Below are 9,326 nucleotides of genomic sequence, written 5' to 3'. Positions count from 1 at the left end.
GTTTCTCAGAAAGCTTCTTTCTCTTTGTAATCGGAGGATATTTCCTTTGGCCTATAGTCTTCCAAGGGATCCGGAATATCAGTTCTCAGATTCCACAGAAATAAGGCTAGCAAAGAGATCCACGAAATACAGATGTAACTCTGTGAGATGAATTAACAGAACACTAAGCAGTTTCTCAGAAAGCTTCTGTACAGATTTCATCTGAGGATATTTCCTTTTTCACCATAGCCCTCTATGGGCTTCCAAATATCACTTTGTCAATTCCACAACAACTGTCATAGCGAAAGGCTTCTTTAGGGGAAAGCTGTAACTCTCTGATGATATCACAGAACACAAAGAAGTTCCTCAGATAGCTTTTTTCTCTTTGTTATCGGAGGATACTTCTTTGGCCCTATAGTCTTCAAAGGGATCCGAAATATCTGTTCTCACAATCCACAGAAATAAGGATAGCAAAGAGATCGACGAAATACAGATGTAACTCTGTGAGATGAATTAACAGAACACTAAGCAGTTTCTCAGAAAGCTTCTGTACAGATTTCATCTGAGGATATTTCCTTTTTCACCATAGCCCTCTATGGGCTTCCAAATATCACTTTGCCAATTCCACAAGAACTGTCTTAGCGAAAGGCTTCTTGAGGGGAAAGCTGTAACTCTGTGAGATGATTTCACAGAACACTAAGAAGTCTCTCAGAAAGATTCTTTCTCTTTGTTATCGGAGGATATTTCCTTTGGCCCTATAGTCTTCCAAGAGATCCGAAATATCTGTTCTCAGATTCCACAGAAATAAGGCTAGCAAAGATATCCACGAAATACAGATGTAGCTCTGTGAGATGAATTAACAGAACACTAAGCAGTTTCTCAGAAAGCTTCTTTCCAGATTTCATCTGAGGATATGTCCTTTTTCACCATAGCCGTCTATGGGCTTCCAAATATCACTTTGCTAATTCCACAAGAACGGTCTTAGCGAAAGGCTTCTTGTGGCGAAACCTGTAACTCTGTGAGATGATTTCACAGAACACGAAGAAGTTTCTCAGAAAGCTTCTTTCTCTTTGTTATCGGAGGATATTTCCTTTGGCCCTATAGTCTTCAAAGGGATCCGAAACATCTGTTCTCAGATTCCACAGAAATGAGGCTAGCAAAGAGATCCACGAAATACAGATGTAACTCTGTGAGATGAATTAACAGAACACTAAGCAGTTTCTCAGAAAGCTTCTTTCCAGATTTCATGAGGATATTTCCTTTTTTACCATAACCCTCTATGGGCTTCCAAATATCACTTTGCCAATTCCACAAGAACTGTCGTAGCGAATGTCTTCTTGAGGGGAAAGATGTAACTGTGTGAGGTGATTTCACAGAACACAAAGAAGTTTCTCAGAAAGCTTCTTTCTCTTTGTTATCGGAGGATAGTTCCTTTGGCCCTGTAGTCTTCCAAGGGATCCAAAATATCTGTTCTCAGATTCCACAGAAATAAGGCTAGCAAAGAGATCCACGAAATACAGATGTAACTCTGTGAGATGAATTAACAGAACACTAAGCAGTTTCTCAGAAAGCTTCTTTCCAGATTTCATCTGAGGATATTTCCTTTTTCACCGTAGCCCTCTATGGGCTTCCAAATATATCTTTGCCAATTCCACAAGAACTGTCTTAGCGAAAGGCTTCTTTAGGGGAAAGCTGTAACTCTCTGATGATATCACAGAACACAAAGAAGTTCCTCAGATAGCTTCTTTCTCTTTGTTATCGGAGGATACTTCCTTTGGCCCTATAGTCTTCAAAGGGATCCGAAATATCTGTTCTCACAATCCACAGAAATAAGGATAGCAAAGAGATCGACGAAATACAGATGTAACTCTGTGAGATGAATTAACAGAACACTAAGCAGTTTCTCAGAAAGCTTCTGTACAGATTTCATCTGAGGATATTTCCTTTTTCACCATAGCCCTCTATGGGCTTCCAAATATCACTTTGCCAATTCCACAAGAACTGTCTTAGCGAAAGGCTTCTTGAGGGGACAGCTGTAAATCTGTGAGATGATTTCACAGAATACAAAGTACTTTCTCAGAAAGCTTCTTTCTCTTTGTTACCGGAGGATATTTCCTTTGGCCCTATAGTCTTCAAAGGAATCCGAAATATCTGTTCTCAGATTCCACAGAAATAAGGCTAGCAAAGAGATCCACGAAATACAGATGTAACTCTGTGAGATGAATTAATGGAACACTAAGCAGTTTCTCAGAAAGCTTCTTTCCAGATTTCATCTGAGGATATTTCCTTTTTCACCATAGCCCTCTATCGGCTTCCAAATATCACTTTGCCAATTCCACAAGAACTGTCTTAGGGAAAGGCTTCCTGAGGGGAAAGGTGTAACTCTGTGAGATGATTTCACAGAACACAAGGAAGTTTCTCAGGAAGCTTCTTTCTCTTTGTTATCGGAGGATATTTCCTTTTGCCCTATAGTCTTCAAGGGATCCGAAATATCTGTTCTCAGATTCCACAGAAATAAGGCTATCAAAGAGATCCACGAAATACAGATGTAACTCTGTGAGATGAATTAACAGAACACTAAGCAGTTTCTCAGAAAGCTTCTTTCCAGATTTCATCTGAGGATATTTCCTTTTTCACCATAGCCCTCTATGGGCTTCCAAATATTACTTTGCCAATTCCACAAGAACTGTCTTAGCGAAAGGCTCCTTGAGGGGAAAGCTGTAACTCTCTGAGATGATTTCACAGAACACAAAGAAGTTCCTCATATAGCTTCTTTCTCTCTGTTATCGGAGGATACTTCCTTCGGCCCTATAGTCTTCAAAATGATACGAAATATCTGTTCTCACATTCCACAGAAATAAGGCTAGCAAAGAGATCCACGAAATACAGATGTAACTCTGTGAGATGAATTAAAAGAACACTAAGCAGTTTCTCAGAAAGCTTCTTTCCAGTTTTCATCTGAGGATATTTCCTTTTTCACCATAGCCCTCTATGGACTTCCAAATATCACTTTGCCAATTCCACAAGAACTGTCTTAGAGAAAGGCTTCTTGAGGGAAAAGCTGTAACTCTGTGAGATGATTTCACAGAACACAAAGAAGTTTCTCAGAAAGCTTCTTTCTCTTTGTTATCGGAGGATAGTCCCTTGGGCTCTGTAGTCTTCCAAGGGATCCGAAATATCTGTTCTCAGATTCCACAGAAATAAGGCTAGCAAAGAGATCCACGAAATACAGATGTAACTCTGTGAGTTGAATTAACAGAACACTAAGCAGTTTCTCAGAAAGCTTCATTCCAGATTTCATCTGAGGATATTTCCTTTTTCACCATACCCTCTATGGGATTCCAAATATCACTTTCCCAATTCCACAAGAACTGTCTTAGCGAAAGGCTTCTTGAGGGGAAAGCTGTAACTCTGTGAGATGATTTCACAGAACACAAAGAAGTTTCTCAGAAAGCTTCTGTCACTTTTTTATCGGAGGATATTTCCTTTGGCCCTTTAGCCTTAAAGGGATCCGAAATATCTGTTCTCAGATTCCACAGAAATAAGGCGAGCAAAGAGATCCCCGAAATACAGATGTAACTCTGTGAGATGAATTAACAGAACACTAAGCAGTTTCTCAGAAAGCATCTTTCCAGATTTCATCTGAGGGTATTTCCTTTTCACCATAGCCCTCTATGGGCTTCCAAATATCACTTTGCCAATTCCACAAGAACTGTTAGCGAAAGGCTTCTTGAGGGGAAAGCTGTAACTCTGTGAGATGATTTCACAGAACACAAAGAAGTTTCTCAGAAAGCTTCTTTCTCTTTGTTATCGGAGGATATTTCCTTTGGCCCTATAGTCTTCAAAGGTATCCGAACTATCTGTTCTCAGATTCCACAGAAAGAAGGCTAGCAAAGAGATCCACGAATTACAGAGGTAACTCTGTGACATGAATTAACAGAACACTAAGCAGTTTCTCAGAAAGCTTCTTTCCAGATTTCATCTGAGGATATTTCCTTTTTCACCATAGCCGTCTATGGGCTTGCAAATATCACTTTACCAATTCCACAAGAACTGTATTAGCGAAAGGCTTCTTGAGGGGAAAGGTGTAACTCTGTGAGATGATTTCACAGAACACAAAGAAGTTTCTCAGAAAGATTCTTTCTCTTTGTTATCGGAGGATATTTCCTTTGGCCCTATAGTCTTCCAAGAGATCCAAAATATCTGTTCTCAGATTCCACAGAAATAAGGCTAGCAAAGAGATCCACGAAATACAGATGAAACTCTGTGAGATGAATTAACAGAACACTAAGCAGTTTCTCAGAAAGCTTCTTTCCAGATTTCATCTGAGGATATTTCCTTTTTCACCATAGCCCTCTCAGGGCTTCCAAATATCACTTTGCCAATTCCACAAGAACTGTTAGCGAAAGGCTTCTTGAGGGGAAAGGTGTAACTCTGTGAGATGATTTCACAGAACACAAAGAAGTTTCTCAGAAAGCTATTTCTCTTTGTTACCGGAGGATATTTCCTTTGGCCCTATAGTCTTCCAAGGGATCTGAAATATCTATTCTCAGATTTCACAGAAATAAGGCTAGCAAAGAGATCCACGAAATACAGATGTAACTCTGTGAGATGAATTAACAGAACACTAAGCAGTTTCTCAGAAAGCTTCTTTCCAGATTTCATGAGGACATTTCCTTTTTCTCCATAGCCCTCTATGGGCTTCCAAATATCACTTTGCCAATTCCACAAGAACTGTCTTAGCGAAAGGCTTCTTGAGGGGAAAGCTGTAACTCTGTGAGATGATTTCACAGAACTCTAAGAAGTTTCTCAGAAAGCTTCTTCCTCTTTGTTATCGGAGGATATTTCCTTTGGCCCTATAGTCTTCCAAGAGATCCGAAATATCTGTTCTCAGATTCCACAGAAATAAGGCTAGCAAAGATATCCACGAAATACAGATGTAGCTCTGTGAGATGAATTAACAGAACACTAAGCAGTTTCTCAGAAAGCTTCTTTCCAGATTTCATCTGAGGATATGTCCTTTTTCACCATAGCCGTCTATGGGCTTCCAAATATCACTTTGCTAATTCCACAAGAACGGTCTTAGCGAAAGGCTTCTTGTGGCGAAACCTGTAACTCTGTGAGATGATTTCACAGAACACGAAGAAGTTTCTCAGAAAGCTTCTTTCTCTTTGTTATCGGAGGATATTTCCTTTGGCCCTATAGTCTTCAAAGGGATCCGAAACATCTGTTCTCAGATTCCACAGAAATGAGGCTAGCAAAGAGATCCACGAAATACAGATGTAACTCTGTGAGATGAATTAACAGAACACTAAGCAGTTTCTCAGAAAGCTTCTTTCCAGATTTCATGAGGATATTTCCTTTTTTACCATAACCCTCTATGGGCTTCCAAATATCACTTTGCCAATTCCACAAGAACTGTCGTAGCGAATGTCTTCTTGAGGGGAAAGATGTAACTGTGTGAGGTGATTTCACAGAACACAAAGAAGTTTCTCAGAAAGCTTCTTTCTCTTTGTTATCGGAGGATAGTTCCTTTGGCCCTGTAGTCTTCCAAGGGATCCAAAATATCTGTTCTCAGATTCCACAGAAATAAGGCTAGCAAAGAGATCCACGAAATACAGATGTAACTCTGTGAGATGAATTAACAGAACACTAAGCAGTTTCTCAGAAAGCTTCTTTCCAGATTTCATCTGAGGATATTTCCTTTTTCACCGTAGCCCTCTATGGGCTTCCAAATATCTCTTTGCCAATTCCACAAGAACTGTCTTAGCGAAAGGCTTCTTTAGGGGAAAGCTGTAACTCTCTGATGATATCACAGAACACAAAGAAGTTCCTCAGATAGCTTCTTTCTCTTTGTTATCGGAGGATACTTCCTTTGGCCCTATAGTCTTCAAAGGGATCCGAAATATCTGTTCTCACAATCCACAGAAATAAGGATAGCAAAGAGATCGACGAAATACAGATGTAACTCTGTGAGATGAATTAACAGAACACTAAGCAGTTTCTCAGAAAGCTTCTGTACAGATTTCATCTGAGGATATTTCCTTTTTCACCATAGCCCTCTATGGGCTTCCAAATATCACTTTGCCAATTCCACAAGAACTGTCTTAGCGAAAGGCTTCTTGAGGGGACAGCTGTAAATCTGTGAGATGATTTCACAGAATACAAAGTACTTTCTCAGAAAGCTTCTTTCTCTTTGTTACCGGAGGATATTTCCTTTGGCCCTATAGTCTTCAAAGGAATCCGAAATATCTGTTCTCAGATTCCACAGAAATAAGGCTAGCAAAGAGATCCACGAAATACAGATGTAACTCTGTGAGATGAATTAATGGAACACTAAGCAGTTTCTCAGAAAGCTTCTTTCCAGATTTCATCTGAGGATATTTCCTTTTTCACCATAGCCCTCTATCGGCTTCCAAATATCACTTTGCCAATTCCACAAGAACTGTCTTAGGGAAAGGCTTCCTGAGGGGAAAGGTGTAACTCTGTGAGATGATTTCACAGAACACAAGGAAGTTTCTCAGGAAGCTTCTTTCTCTTTGTTATCGGAGGATATTTCCTTTTGCCCTATAGTCTTCAAGGGATCCGAAATATCTGTTCTCAGATTCCACAGAAATAAGGCTATCAAAGAGATCCACGAAATACAGATGTAACTCTGTGAGATGAATTAACAGAACACTAAGCAGTTTCTCAGAAAGCTTCTTTCCAGATTTCATCTGAGGATATTTCCTTTTTCACCATAGCCCTCTATGGGCTTCCAAATATTACTTTGCCAATTCCACAAGAACTGTCTTAGCGAAAGGCTCCTTGAGGGGAAAGCTGTAACTCTCTGAGATGATTTCACAGAACACAAAGAAGTTCCTCATATAGCTTCTTTCTCTCTGTTATCGGAGGATACTTCCTTCGGCCCTATAGTCTTCAAAATGATACGAAATATCTGTTCTCACATTCCACAGAAATAAGGCTAGCAAAGAGATCCACGAAATACAGATGTAACTCTGTGAGATGAATTAAAAGAACACTAAGCAGTTTCTCAGAAAGCTTCTTTCCAGTTTTCATCTGAGGATATTTCCTTTTTCACCATAGCCCTCTATGGACTTCCAAATATCACTTTGCCAATTCCACAAGAACTGTCTTAGAGAAAGGCTTCTTGAGGGAAAAGCTGTAACTCTGTGAGATGATTTCACAGAACACAAAGAAGTTTCTCAGAAAGCTTCTTTCTCTTTGTTATCGGAGGATAGTTCCTTGGGCTCTGTAGTCTTCCAAGGGATCCGAAATATCTGTTCTCAGATTCCACAGAAATAAGGCTAGCAAAGAGATCCACGAAATACAGATGTAACTCTGTGAGTTGAATTAACAGAACACTAAGCAGTTTCTCAGAAAGCTTCATTCCAGATTTCATCTGAGGATATTTCCTTTTTCACCATACCCTCTATGGGATTCCAAATATCACTTTCCCAATTCCACAAGAACTGTCTTAGCGAAAGGCTTCTTGAGGGGAAAGCTGTAACTCTGTGAGATGATTTCACAGAACACAAAGAAGTTTCTCAGAAAGCTTCTGTCACTTTTTTATCGGAGGATATTTCCTTTGGCCCTTTAGCCTTAAAGGGATCCGAAATATCTGTTCTCAGATTCCACAGAAATAAGGCGAGCAAAGAGATCCCCGAAATACAGATGTAACTCTGTGAGATGAATTAACAGAACACTAAGCAGTTTCTCAGAAAGCATCTTTCCAGATTTCATCTGAGGGTATTTCCTTTTCACCATAGCCCTCTATGGGCTTCCAAATATCACTTTGCCAATTCCACAAGAACTGTTAGGGAAAGGCTTCTTGAGGGGAAAGCTGTAACTCTGTGAGATGATTTCACAGAACACAAAGAAGTTTCTCAGAAAGCTTCTTTCTCTTTGTTATCGGAGGATATTTCCTTTGGCCCTATAGTCTTCAAAGGTATCCGAACTATCTGTTCTCAGATTCCACAGAAAGAAGGCTAGCAAAGAGATCCACGAATTACAGAGGTAACTCTGTGACATGAATTAACAGAACACTAAGCAGTTTCTCAGAAAGCTTCTTTCCAGATTTCATCTGAGGATATTTCCTTTTTCACCATAGCCGTCTATGGGCTTGCAAATATCACTTTACCAATTCCACAAGAACTGTATTAGCGAAAGGCTTCTTGAGGGGAAAGGTGTAACTCTGTGAGATGATTTCACAGAACACAAAGAAGTTTCTCAGAAAGATTCTTTCTCTTTGTTATCGGAGGATATTTCCTTTGGCCCTATAGTCTTCCAAGAGATCCAAAATATCTGTTCTCAGATTCCACAGAAATAAGGCTAGCAAAGAGATCCACGAAATACAGATGAAACTCTGTGAGATGAATTAACAGAACACTAAGCAGTTTCTCAGAAAGCTTCTTTCCAGATTTCATCTGAGGATATTTCCTTTTTCACCATAGCCCTCTCAGGGCTTCCAAATATCACTTTGCCAATTCCACAAGAACTGTTAGCGAAAGGCTTCTTGAGGGGAAAGGTGTAACTCTGTGAGATGATTTCACAGAACACAAAGAAGTTTCTCAGAAAGCTATTTCTCTTTGTTACCGGAGGATATTTCCTTTGGCCCTATAGTCTTCCAAGGGATCTGAAATATCTATTCTCAGATTTCACAGAAATAAGGCTAGCAAAGAGATCCACGAAATACAGATGTAACTCTGTGAGATGAATTAACAGAACACTAAGCAGTTTCTCAGAAAGCTTCTTTCCAGATTTCATGAGGACATTTCCTTTTTCTCCATAGCCCTCTATGGGCTTCCAAATATCACTTTGCCAATTCCACAAGAACTGTCTTAGCGAAAGGCTTCTTGAGGGGAAAGCTGTAACTCTGTGAGATGATTTCACAGAACTCTAAGAAGTTTCTCAGAAAGCTTCTTTCTCTTTGTTATCGGAGGATATTTCCTTTGGCCCTATAGTCGTCAAAGGGATCCGAAACATCTGTTCTCAGATTCCACAGAAATGAGGCTAGCAAAGAGATCCACGAAATACAGATGTAACTCTGTGAGATGAATTAACAGAACACTAAGCAGTTTCTCAGAAAGCTTCTTTCCAGATTTCATGAGGATATTTCCTTTTTTACCATAACCCTCTAAGGGCTTCCAAATATCACTTTGCCAATTCCACAAGAACTGTCTTAGCGAAAGGCTTCTTGAGGGGAAAGCTGTAACTCTGTAAGATGATTTCACAGAACACAAAGAAGTTTCTCGGAAAGCTTCTTTCTCTTTGTTATCGGAGGATATTTCCTTTGGCCCTATAGTCTTCAAAGGGATCCGAAATATCTGTTCTCAGATTCCACAGAA

This window comes from Macaca fascicularis, chromosome 13 (genome assembly GCF_037993035.2).
Source record: "Macaca fascicularis isolate 582-1 chromosome 13, T2T-MFA8v1.1".
Taxonomy (NCBI): domain Eukaryota; kingdom Metazoa; phylum Chordata; class Mammalia; order Primates; family Cercopithecidae; genus Macaca; species Macaca fascicularis.
Note: the sequence above shows the minus strand (reverse complement) of the source record.